The 13,324-nt window shown below is 44.5% G+C and overlaps 1 protein-coding gene across 6 annotated transcripts in view; it reads left to right on the forward strand.

Annotated features, from left to right (window-relative positions):
* The window catches only part of DLG5 (discs large MAGUK scaffold protein 5), a 235,608-nt gene that overhangs the window by 187,032 nt on the left and 35,252 nt on the right, over positions 1–13,324 (forward strand). The gene's annotated exons all lie outside the window — the stretch shown is intronic.

Below are 13,324 nucleotides of genomic sequence, written 5' to 3' on the forward strand. Positions count from 1 at the left end.
CTTCACAAAACATTACAGTTTTATATCTTTATGTTTTGAAGCCTGAAATGTGGAAAAAGATCGAAAAGTTCAAGGGGGCCGAATACTTTCGCAATGCACTGTAGCTGTCCCCCCCCTCTCCCCCGGAGGGTTTTGGGGGAGAACGCGGGTCCCTCCATGGGACAGTCTGACCCCCAGGTTCCCCTCCTTCCTGTCGGGTATCCCCCTTCATCTGTTGTCCCATCCTACCCCCCTCCACTTATGCTGGGGTTGTGTGGGTGGTCTGGCCCACCTCCTGGGGTGGAGGCAGGGCACTATGCTGGCGATGAGGAGGGGGTGCGCCGCCTGCGACCGGACAATCGGCTGTGTAGGGGGGGGGGTGCTGTACCTGTTTGGAGCTCCTGCCTGGGCCTGTTCTTAAGGCCTAGGGATCCCTCCTGGGTCCCTGGGAGCCTCGTGGTTCACCCATTTTCTTGTGGGGCCCTACGGGTCCTATCCATCCATCGATGCACTGATGGCGATCCTGGAGTCCCTTGTGTTCTGGGTGGAGGATGCCTTTGGGTGACGGGCTGACATAAAGCGCCCCCACCTTCCCCTGCCTCATCAGTGTCCTACAGATCCTGAATCCGGTTCGGCCACCGCAGATGTGGTTCACCCTGCTGGGTCTGTGACCACGCGCCCTGAATCCTCAGATAGTGAGAATGATTCCTCGGTTTCTTCAACCGCGCACGAAAAGGCGCTGGTGGATGCACTGATTGTATCTGTGCCTGAAACTTAAAGTTGGAGGACAACGGATGCGCAGGTTCTCTTTTGTACCATCCAGAAGGCAAAGGAGTTCTCTTCCTCCCTCCCCCCCCCGTTTTGACAGAATTGTCACTAAAGAGTAGGGACGACCAAAGTGTCCCCTTGGAGTCCCTAGGCGAGTTGCTAGGCGATACCCCTATGAGGAGTCCCTTCTTAAAAAGTGGACTGTTCCACCGGTGGTGAACCCTCCGGTTTCCGGATTAAACAAGGCAACCATGATTCCGGTTGAAGAGTCCCCAGCCTTTAAGGACCCGACTAACAGCAAGGCGGAGGCTGTAGCCCACACTTTGTACAGCTTGGCTGGTTTGGCACTGAGGCCGATATTTACCATTGCCCTGGTGCTGCAGACTCTGACCGAATGGCCTAAGCTTTGCGCCGTGACCTGGAGGGGGAGTAGCTCCCCTCTGCCTTTGTGGAGTTTGCGGACCAGCTAGTCCAGGGGCTGCAGTTTATATGTGATGAGTCTTGGGCTGCGGCTCCTCTAGTGGCCCGGCTCTCTCTTTCGGCAGTGGTTCTTCGGCGTGTCTTTTGGCTCAAATGCTGGTCTGCGGACCAGACATCTAAAAAGGTCTGACTGATCTTTCCTTTCAAGGAGATCACCTGTTTCGTGCTACCCTTGGTGACATCATTAAAGGTCTCACAGGGGGAAAGAATACCTTTCTTCCACAGAATACTAAGGACAAGGACCCTCGTTGTAGATGTGGGCCCTCCTTCTCCGCTCATAAGAAGTTTTTTTCGTCCCTCAGTGTCGACTGACAAGGGATTGAAGCCCTTCAGGGCCGCCTCTGGAGGATCCAAGCGAAGATGTATAGGGGGTTGGTTAGAAACCAGCCCAAAGTATTTCCTGTACACCAGTCCTTGAAGTATTTAATTCTTCAAGAGTGAAATGTTCCTGAAAGGAGTTTGGTCAGGCCAAAAGTGTAAAAAAGTTTCCCTTTTAAGGTGGAAGTGGAAAAATTCCTAAAAAGTCCTAAACTGGACAACTTCCTGTCCCAGGTGACTAAAAGATCTGACCTCTCCTGTGAGGATACAGGGAGTATCAAAGTTGCCATGGATCGTAAGTCAGATTCTCTGCTAACGAAAGCATGGGACGCCAATTCATCCAAAATCAATAAAGGACCAAAAAGGAACCCAATAAGAAGTGGAGTTTTGGTAGAGGTAGACAAAGAAGTAATTTTCTCTTCCCCTCTCCAGGTTCAAGCACAAAAAGATACAAAGTGATGCCAGAGATAAAAAGTGGGGGGCAGACTGTCTCATTTGATTTCCCAGTGGGAGGAAATCTGTCAGTCCATACATTTCTCAACTCATTAGAGAAGACTACCGCCTGGAATTCTCGTCCAAACCCCCACAAAAAATTACATTAACACATACTCCCAAGGATATATTAAAAGGGAGTCCTATTAAAAGGGATCCAGGAACTGGTGGAACAGCAAGTGGTAGTGCCGGTGCCAGAAAGTCAGCTTTACCAAGGCTTTTGCTCCCATGTGTTTGTGGTACCCAAACCCTCGGGGAAATACAGTCTTATCATAAACCTCAGAAGCTTAAACAAGTTCCTAGAGTACAAAAAGTTTTTCATGGAAGTTAGCTATGCAGTATGCTAAAATCTGTTAAAAGTGTTTGACTACTCTGAGAGATGCCTACTTGCATAATCCGATTCTTCCGAAACACCAGGCTTTCCTGAGATTTGCAGTAGTAACCCAGAATCGGGTCTCTCATTGGCAGTTCAGGGCACTCCCCTTTGGTCTAGCGCCCAGCCCAAGGATTTTCACAAAGATCCTGGCAGAGGCAGTAGCCTATCTTCATCTCCAGGGAATAGCTATAATTTCTTACCTGGACGATCTACTGATCTTCAGCCTTTCAACAATCCAGGTGAGATCAGACACCCAGAAGGTGATTACAATCCTGTAGACGCTAGGCTGGTTGGTCAGCATGGAAAAGTCATCCCTGAAGCCAGCTCAGGTTCAGACCTATTTAGTTTACCGGATAGACTCATGGGTACAGAAACTCTTCCTTCCCAGGGAAAAGGTAGAGAAAGTAGTCTCATAGGTAAAACGGCTGATAGGAGCCCCTCGTGCTCCAGGAGAGAGATCCTGAGAGTTCTGGGGCTCATGTCAGCCAGCATCCCAGCAGTGGTTTGGGCACAACTACACTCAAGAGACCTTCAATTCTTCCACCTTTCCTCCTGGGACAAAAAGGTTGTGTCCCTGGACGAAAGTTTAATCCTTACCCCTCAGGTAAAATCTTCCCTAAAATGGTGGTCAGTACCAAGCAATCTGGAGAAGGGTAGGCCCTGGGGTCAGTGGGGTCCTCTGAAAGTCACCACAGACGCAAGCACCTGGGGATGGGGGGCCCACCTAGAGAAAGCCAAAGCCCAGGGCACCTGGAACAAGGAAGTAGCTTAGGCTTCTTCCAGTTTCCGAGAACTCAGAGCAGTGGGCGAAACTCTAAAGGCCTTTGAGAGTTCCATCTCAGGCAAGGAGATTAAGGTCTGCTCTGACAACGCTACTGCAGTAGCTTACCTGAATCACCAAGGAGTTACCAGGACCAGACCCCCCCCCCCCCCCCCCGACCTAGCCAAGGAGATTTTAGGCAGGGCCAAAGGAAGGTTGTTCGGTTTGTCAGCATTTCACATAAAAGGGGAAAGCAATTGGGAAGCAGATTTCCTCTGCCATCAACCAATAAGACAGGGGGAATGGGTGCTGAATTCAAAGGCGTTTCAGACGCTAGTCCAGAAATTTGGCTGCCCAAAAATAGATCTATTTGCCAGCTTCAAGAACAAGAAGGCAAAGAGGTTCTTCTTCCTCTCCCAGGGAGTGTCGGAGGGCCTAGATGCTCTGGCCTAGATCTGGCAGTTCAGGTTAGCTTATGCCTTTCCCCCTCTAACTCAAATCCCTCGAGTCATACAGAAACTCAGTCATTTCCCGAGCCTCCACCTCCTCCTGATTGTGCCATGGTGGCCAAGGAGGGCGTGGTTTGCGACCTTAAAGGCGCATTCAGTGGCGCCTCCTTGGAAGCTTCCAAATCCTTCCAGACCTACACTTTCAGGGTCCTGTATTTCACCCCAGGCCGGAGTTCTTCCAGCTTATGGCCTGGTTAGTGAGTGCCACATCCTTAGAACAAAGGGCTGCTGAGACAGTGATAGACACATTCTTCCTGAGCAGGAAACCAGTAACGGAAGATATACTCTAAGGTTTGGAAAACATTTTGTACTTGGTGTAGGCAGAAGCATATTTCTTCCACCTCTGTCCCAGTAATCTTAGATTTCCTACAAGATGGGGTAGAGAAGGGTGTGGGGGTCAGCCTTTAGTTAAAACATTTTTGACAGCTAGGGATAGAGCTACCCCTGTCACAAGAGATAAGTTCCCACCTTGGGACCTGACTAAGGTTCTAGAGGCATTATCTAGAAACCCTTTTGAACCTATTGAACTGGTTTCCTTTAAGGTTTTTGACCCGAAAACTAGCCTTCCTATTAGCTATCACAACAGCTAGATGGGTAAGAGACTTACAAAGACTTTCTATTAAAGAACCATTTTTGTTGATCCTCCCAGATAGGATTATCCTCATGCCAGATCCTCTATATCTGCCCAAAGTAGCATCACCCTTTCATAGGACACAAGAGAGAACCTTACCAACCTTTTGTTATAACCCTAAGAATGAGGGAGAAAAGAAATTCCATTGTTTAGATGTGAGGAGACGCTGCCTCACTTATTTACAGAGGACCTAAGAGTTTAGGATGTCTAATCTTCTTTTGATACTCTACTCTGGACCAAGGAAGGGACTTCAAGCATCTAAACCTTCAGTCTCTAGGTGGATCAGACCAGTCATTACCGCGTCATGCGAGATTTCAGGTATTCCTGCACCAACTAAGCTGAAAGCACACTCAACCAGAGCCCTGGCAACCTCCTGGGCTGACAAAGCGGGAGCCTCCTGGGAACAGATTCGCAGTGCAGCCACCTGGTCCAGCCAAGACACCTTCCTGAAGCACTACCGTGTTAAGGTGCTGTCTTTGCAAGACCTAGCCTTTGGCCGAAATGTGCTACAGGCGGTGGTCCCACCCTAAGGTAGGCCTGCGGTTACTTGATTATCCTCTCAGGTGTTGCTGTCCGGGAAGGTGAGGTGAGAGGCGAAATCCAACAGACTTAACGGTAACAGTATTTCTACAGACCTTCTAGGTTGGCAGGCCTACTTCCCGCCCAGTTAACGGGAAGGAAAGAATGTAAATAATACGTGGGGAGTACCTAAATTAATTCATATATGTGACGGTACTCGCCGTCACTGAGACTGAAAAAAAACTATGTGACAGATAAATTGATGGTTTGGACTGCTCAGTTGATCAGACTTGTAACAGATGCATGTCATCAGCTCAAACACCTGTCTTCCATGGATTGTAAATCATGTTGATTTGATCATCTATTGTTTACTGTGGGTTCTCAGTATTTACACTATAATATGTGTATTTGTATCTGTTTTACTTTTGGTGCCGGCAGTCTGGGCTTCCAGGCTGACTTAAGTACGCTGAGCTAATTAGCATGTGAATGATAACCTTGTCTAGATGGGATTAGCCATGAGTCAGCTCTACCTCGTTATCTATTCATTATGTGATGCTTTTATGTAAATATTCAGGCCATTGTTCATGGCATACAAGCTAAGTTCAGGCTAGTTTTGTATGGGGGGCGGCTGGAATATCTCTATATGTCCAGACTGGAGGAAGCCTTATACTGACGGAAGACCACAAGCACGGTGTGGGTCGACGGTTCCGTTACATTGGTGGCAAGCGGTGGGATGCTTCCTGCAGTCTGGAACATCCAAACCTCCACCGGGATCCAAGGTCCGGGGAGCTGAAGAGGAGAGGTACAGATATCAGCCGCCATGGAAGAGGAATTCGGAAAGAGGTTGCGAGAGATGCGGATACAGCACAGGGGGCCAGTGTCAGAGAAGGTCCTGCTAAGATGGCATGATGTGATCCGCTGGGAACTCTGGAAAGAAGCGCTAGCTCGTGAGCAGCGACACCAGGGAAAAATCCTCCCCTCCTTCCAGGAAAGGTACTGGTCGCAGTACGAAGTGCGAATGGTGTTTTTGGGGAGACAACCGCATAAGGAATGGAAAGCTGAGTTAAGCAGGCTGGTCCAGGTGGAGATGCGGTTGGATGAGAGCTATAGAGCCCTCCGCTGGTACGTAACCCAAGTGTGCCCATGGACAGCAGATGACAGCCCAACGGAAGGCTTTTGCTACGGTGGCCTGGGGCTGTTATTAGAGAGGCTGTCTGAGGACCCCGACTTTGGGAGCGATTTGGAGTGGCGTTTAGAGGAAATCTTGGAATACAGAGAACAGATGCTGAATGTCTTGGAAGTGCACTGGGCACTGGAAGAGTTGGAATTTCTGGCCAATCAGGAATGGGACCTGGAGATCGCCTACAGACGGCTGCTAGACTCTGCTCAGCACCGGGCCTGGGCTCCCCTTGCCTGGGAATACCCAGAAGTACCAGCTGACAGTCCAGAAATTCTGACTGAAGAGTCGGCAATGTGGCACAGTAATAGTGTGCTTTGCACACCTGCACCCACGGTTTTGGATGCGGAGGTCTTATGGAGGATGCAGCAAGTGCTGACTCACCTGGACGAACGTGTTTCTGCACAGGAGGAGCTTGGATGGAGGAATGCATCTGTTCAGCCGCTGGATAAAGGTATGGGAGAAGAGGAAGCCATCTTCATTCCCAAACCACGGATTACAAATTTAATGGACTTTCCATTGGAGTCTACTATGCGGATGGAGTCCATTGGAGGACTAGCCATGAGTCAGCTCTACCTCGTTATCTATTCATTATGTGATGCTTTTATGTAAATATTCAGGCCATTGTTCATGTAGTGACTGTCATGCTTCTCAAGTGTATAAAAATCTGCTGCTTGTTTTAATAAAAGAGTTAGTTGCTTTCAGAGACATACAAGCTAAGTTCAGGCTAGTTTTGTATGGGGGGCGGCTGGAATATCTCTATATGTCCAGACTGGAGGAAGCCTTATACTGACGGAAGACCACAAGCACGGTGTGGGTCGACGGTTCCGTCACAATACCCTTTGCGGATTGGTTGGGAAAATTACTTTTTTACAACTAAGGGACAAGGGGATGGGTGGGGCCTTTTAAGCAGCTGTGAACTGATTGTGTTTCCTGTAGGGTGGAGCCTCTCATCTCTCAGGTGTTGCCTTCCTGGAAGGTTCATACAAACACCGTTACCGGTAAGTCTAACCGTCGGTTTTCAAACCCATTTAGGATATTCCTTTAGTCCTTCTGACCTGAAAGGTTGTATTTCTGGTTGCCATTACTTCAGCTTGCAGAGTCTCAGGATTGGCTATTCCATTCTGTAAGGAACCATTCCTGGTGCTCCACCATGAGAACAGTGGTTCTACAGCCTCTGCTATCCTTTTACCTAAGGTGGTTTCTTCTTTCCATCTCAGCCAGGACATAATCTTATCTTCTTTATGTCCTTAGACACCAGGAAACAAGGTTCTTCACGCCTTGGATGTGGTTTGCTATCAGGTGTTATCTGAGGTTGACTGCTGCAATTTGTCAGTCGGAGTCCCTCTTTGTACTACTTGTACTTCCTGAAGGCCCAGGATCACACAGATTGTAAATCTACCATTTTTCAATAGATCAGTGATCTTATTTCGCAAGCTTCTGTTCTGAAGTGGAAAGTTGCACAACTTTCTCTGACTCATTCTACCAGGAGTGTTGGTCCCTCCTAAGCTATTCGTCATCAGGCTTCAGTAGCTCAGTAAGTTTGTAAATCTGATACCTGGTCTTTGGTTCTTACTTTTACAAAGATTTACCGTGTGGGTGTTCCAGCCGATGAAGACAACACCTTTGGTCAGTGCCTTTTGCAGGCTACTGTGTAAGTTTCTAACCTGTTTAGTTAGGTTAGCCTGTTGTCTTGCTTCCTATCTGTCATATTCAGTGCTTTGCCACATCCTTGTCATAATGGAGATGCACTGTGTCTTTGGATATATGATAAAGAAAATGGGATTTCTGGTTTACTTGTAAAATCCTTTAATTGGAGTACATCACAGGACCCAGGGTCCCAACCCTTTGGGGTTTATGGCTTGCTACAAAAACTGAAGTCTTGCCAAATGGAAATGGGTTATGCCTAGGAGGGTATTTCTTGTCTTTTTTTTTTCCCAGTGTCCAGACACTTGAAGGTGGCAGCATAACCCTTTCATAGTGGCGATGAAAATACATTGTGTCGTGTTATGTACTACAAGAAAAGGATATTAGAGATACTTTTTTTTTTACCCTGACTTTTTGTAAACCACCTGTTTTAAGTAGCCTTTTTTTTGGATTGTTGGATGTACTAGCAAATTTAGATACACTCACAAATTGAAGCTAAACACCAGCTAATACTTCTCTGTAATATAACATTTAGTAATATATAAATCATTAGGAATCTGAGATCTCACTTTCACCGTATGAAGGCACCAAGATATTCAGGGTGTCAAATTGCAAACAGCAGTGCAGAAAGTCTATTAGAAGAAATAGGAAAAAAACTAGGTGGAGGAAGAAAAGTAATGGGATAAGGATACAGTAAGCTAAGCGGGGCAAGATCACAGTAAGGAAGAGTTATTCCATGATCACATTAATACATTTTCAGGAAAGAAAATGTATTTGCCCAGGTGAATGTACTTTCTGTATTGTGGTATAAAGGCTCATGCTTGGACCTTGAAATCATCAGTGTCCATGTAAAGAATCCATGGGGCCCATTTGATTTGTATTTGTTATTTTCTGTCAAGTGATTGCCTCCATCCTCATCCATTCTCCAATCCTAGGGGCTACAGTTGTGAGCCATTGTCTAGGAATCAGTGCTCTAGTTTCACACAGAATCTAAGTTTTAATTTCTTGGCTGTTTAAATGGATCCGTAAAGTGCCAAAAATAGGGCAATTTCTGGGGTCAATTTAAGTGCAGTTGATGTGACCCTAGTATGTACAGTGGACATAAAAAGACAACTCACCCCTGTTAAAGGTTTCTGTGATGTTATAAAATGAGACCAAGATAAATAATTTCAGAACTTTTTCCACCTTTATTGTGACCTATAAACTGTACAACTCAGTTGAACAACAAACTGAATTATTTTAGGTGGAGCGAAGTACAACTAAAATAATGTGGTTGTAGAAGTTTGCACATCCTTTAACTAATACTTTGTTGAAGCTCATTTTGATCTTATTACAGCACTCAGTCTTTTTGGGTAGGAGTCTTATCAGCATGGCACACCTTGACTTGGCACTATTTGCCCACTCTTTTTTGCCCATAATCTAGGTTTTTGTAAAGGCCCAAAAAGGCAAACGGTATACCCATAAGTAAGGTATTGAATGGGAACAGATTTTACAGGTTGAGTTGTTCAGTTGTGGGGAATGATGCAGTACAATCAGTGCCTCAAAATTTGCTTTGTAGTTGCTGAAGGTTTTGAATTCTTGTAAGGGAGAGTGCCCTATCCTAGGATTTGACAAATCTACAAGTAGGTCATCTGCATATAACCCAAGTTTAGAGGCGTGCGTTCCAATGGTAATGCCTTGGATGGAGTGGTTTTGAAAGATGTGAAAGATTTTGGTGGGTAAGTGTTTAATTACCGTATTTTCTGTTTTTTATAGATGTCAGTGGAGTTGTAGGAGGACTATAGGTGGGAGTGTACCACACTGAGCAAATAGATGTTGCAGGATATTAATTTGCTAGCCTTCAGTCCTTCCTGTTTTTTTAACTTATCTTTTTGTAAATTTAGGAATACAGCATGCTATTTTTACATCTCTTGTCAATGAAAAAATGCTCAACTTTCATTTTTATTAAATTTTCATTGTATTAAAAGGAATTTGTCATAATGGAAGATGCTGTTTACCTGTTCATGGAGATGTGAAATTTGCCTATTCTTTGCCATCTGGTGAATCACAGACCCTGAGAAAGTACATGTCCGTATCAGGGGTCCTGACATTTCGCAGCCCCCAGGCTATATAATTTGAAAATCAAGTCAGCAGGGGCAGCTCCCATATTTATATCCTCCATTTCCAATTAAGTAAATTCTTTATTTTTTTATAAACAAAAATGTGGATCTCCATTTGCACCAAGTTTGGATTTTTGCCTCTGAGGCCTCCGCTTAGGAAAGCATAGGCACCTCCGCTGTATTTCATCTGATTTTGATAACTTTCTTATGGGCATCTTGCATCACATAGTGTATACATGCACAGCAAAATGCACATACATGCTTACTGTTGTGATTATAATACCACTGGTTTGCTTAAAATAACTACGTGCACATACAAACTGATGGCCCTTTTGAGATCTACTCGCAATCACCTGAAAGCCTCCTAGGAGATTTGTTTTCTTGTACATGTATCTTAGTTTCCTTCAAATGCGTGGCAATACTGACAAATTGGTCTCTTTACTGCAAATACAACTCTTCTGCAGGCCTGTCATTATTCAGCCACTAGATGGCAGCACGCCACAAAATGGCAGGCTAATGCTCAAATCATGTTTAACATGAGGACAAGGATTGGACAGTCTTACCAGCTCTGCCTGGAATTATTTATTTATTGTTACATTTGACTTTAAATATTTTTTTGAATTCTATTAAGAGCCGGTTCACACTACCGTGACCAGAAAGTCGTCCCATGAAGGAGCGACTTTTTAGCACAACTTTAGCACGACTTTGAAGAGACTTTGAAAAGACTTTGAAGAGACTTAAATGATAGGAGACTTTGTCTATGGGGAATGCCTGGGCAATCTTTTTCTACTTCCTGGAAAGTCTGATCACAGTCGCTTGAAAATAGAGAAGGATCCGACTTAGAGGCTACATAGACACGTGCGTTTCCCTAATGACTAGAAAGCAGCTAGTCTGATACTTTCTGCAGTCCCAGTGGAATCATGGCTGTCCTTGCATGGGACTTCCCCCTGCACTAGTCCAACACTACTTCCCAGCAAATAGGTAAAATATATTTTTTCACTGTTTAAAGCTTAACCACTTATATATCAGGGTACGTTTATAAACCGCATGGTAGACAAGTGGTAAAACTTATGCTCACAGCTGCTGCAGCCGTACCGGCTTTAACAGCCAGCAAAGGGCTTTCTGATAAGTGATCTGGGGGCATCTGATCACTTTTATGGGTCTCTCGATGTATGTCACTGCCCCCCCCCCCCCTTACCTAATTATTCCCCTTGTGATAGCAGTAAAGTAGTATAAAAAAAGTAAAGAAAAATTTGTATTTAATAATAATAAAAAAAAATTCAAATACCGTGTCACTCCACACCTCCAAAACACACACACACACACTATACAAAAAGTGCAGTGTAGGGCAAGCATGTGGATGTAAACATCAATTGCACCACACATGAGGTATCCTCAGATACCATAGGTTTTTTTTAGATTTTACAGGCGTGCACAACTTTAAAATCTGTGCAGAAACTTAAAAAATTGTCCTGGTAGGCAAGTGGTTAAATTTCAATTCCCTTCTCAAAGGATCAGTCGCTCATCATGTCTAAGGCTCCATTCATACCAATGCATTTTTTTAAAGCCTTTTGAAGAAATGTAGAACATTTTTTTTTAACATGGGTTCCTATGGAACACATTCACGTCAATGCATTTTTGTGCCTCTGCATTTTTGGAATGGGTCAGGGACCGTTTTAAATGCAAAACATTTTTTCTTTCCTTTTTTGGTTCAAAAGACTTCAATTGGAGAAGCTGCAGAAAAGCATGTAGTGAGTTTTTTACCGCGATTTGGATTTTTTATATCTGCCCAACTACAAATTTTCCATAAAAGAAAGCACAAAAACGCAAATCGTAAAAAAAAAAAAATAACCTGGAAAGCACAGCAAAAAGCACTACAGAAACACTCAAAAGCAACATGCATAGGTGTGGATTGAACCTAAGGGATTGTAGAAAAGCCTCTTTCTCTTAACTGATTCCTCGCTCCAGCACTCTCCCCCTCTGTCCCAAACTTTAATCTGTGAGCGGGACCTCAGTGCTGGAGCCCCCAAGTAAGGTACATTTCTAAAACCTTAATCCTCTGCAGGGTTAAATATTTGTTTAGTATATGTGCAATGGGGGCGGCGAATTCTAAGCTGTTGCAGAGTTACATGGTTAGTCAGGATGAAGAAAGACGCTAATCCATGTAGTTCACCCATCTAAAAAAAAAAAAACGCGCATACACACAAATAGAAAACCTCCATTTACACCCATAGTTGATAGAGGAAAGCAAAAAAAAAAAAAATTAGGCATGGTCCAGTTTTATCCAGTGGGGGGGCGGGGGAAATAATTTTCTGATCCCCCAGGAGGCAATCGGATATTCCCTGGATCAGCTACCCCTGGTGTTATTACCTGTATTATGGATTTTTGGTTTAATTTTCCTGGAGTTGGGCTTTAACCTGTTTACTGCAGAAGGCAGCTTCTCCTGCCCGAACCGATGCAGCTGTACGCCGCCGCGCTCCCACCCCCACCCGGCAGCGGGGACTCCGATGCACGGGGCTGGCAGGTCCGATTGCTGCCGGCCAGCCACGATCGCTCCCTGCTGAGAGAGAACAACGGTCTGCTGTTATAAACACAGCAGACCGTTCTTCTCTCTGGAATGATCACAGGGCGCCTGTGATCCTTCTATATAGGATTACAGGTCTCTGTGATCATTTCAAAAGCCCAACCGCCATACAGTTAGAAACCCCTTCCCTGCAAATGTCATTATTACAGTAACAGTTCACATTTTTAGCACTGATTACTGTAGTAATGTCACTGGTCCTCCCAAAAATGTCAGTTAGGGGTCCGATCTGTCCGCCGCAATGTTGCAGTCCCGCTAAAAATTGCAGATTGCTGCCATTACTAGTTAAAAATAAATAAATAAAAATGACAAATCATTCCTGTAGTTTGTAGACGCTATAACTTTTGCGCAAACCAATCAAAATACGCTTATTTTTTTTTTTTTGGAATGTTAAAAAATTTTGATTTTTAAATTTTTTTTTTTTTTTGGTAATGTTATATAGCAGAATGTGAAATATATATATATATATATATATATATATATATATTTCAGAATTGTCGCTCTTTTTTGTTTATAGCGCAAAAAATTTAAATCGCAGAGGTGATCAAATACCGACAAAATAAAGCTCTATTTGTGGGGGGGAAAAAAGGACATCAATTTTTTTTTTTTTAGCTACAGTGTCATACAACCGCGCATTTGTCCTTTAAAGTTACGCAGTGCTGAATCGCAAAAAATGGCCTGGTCAATAAGGGGGCAAATCCTTTCGGTCCAGAATTGGTTAAAGAGGAAGTAAACTTCCATAAGTAACTTGGCAAACGACCCTTTTCCAAAATCGTGTTGTGCTGCGCTGCATTAATAGAATTGGCCACCATTGAAAACCATGTGATTTGCATTGTTAAGTGATTCAGTGTGACAAGTCGTATTTGAAATCACACTAGTGTGAACAAGGTCTGCGTTTATGGTCTGTGAATTCTATATTTACAGTGTTTGTAAATATGTTGGGCCTCTAATTCTGCATTCATGTTTTTAATTTCTTTATTTTATCTCT

This window comes from Pelophylax lessonae (assembly GCF_965119305.1).
Source record: "Pelophylax lessonae genome assembly, chromosome: 9".
NCBI lineage: Eukaryota > Metazoa > Chordata > Amphibia > Anura > Ranidae > Pelophylax > Pelophylax lessonae.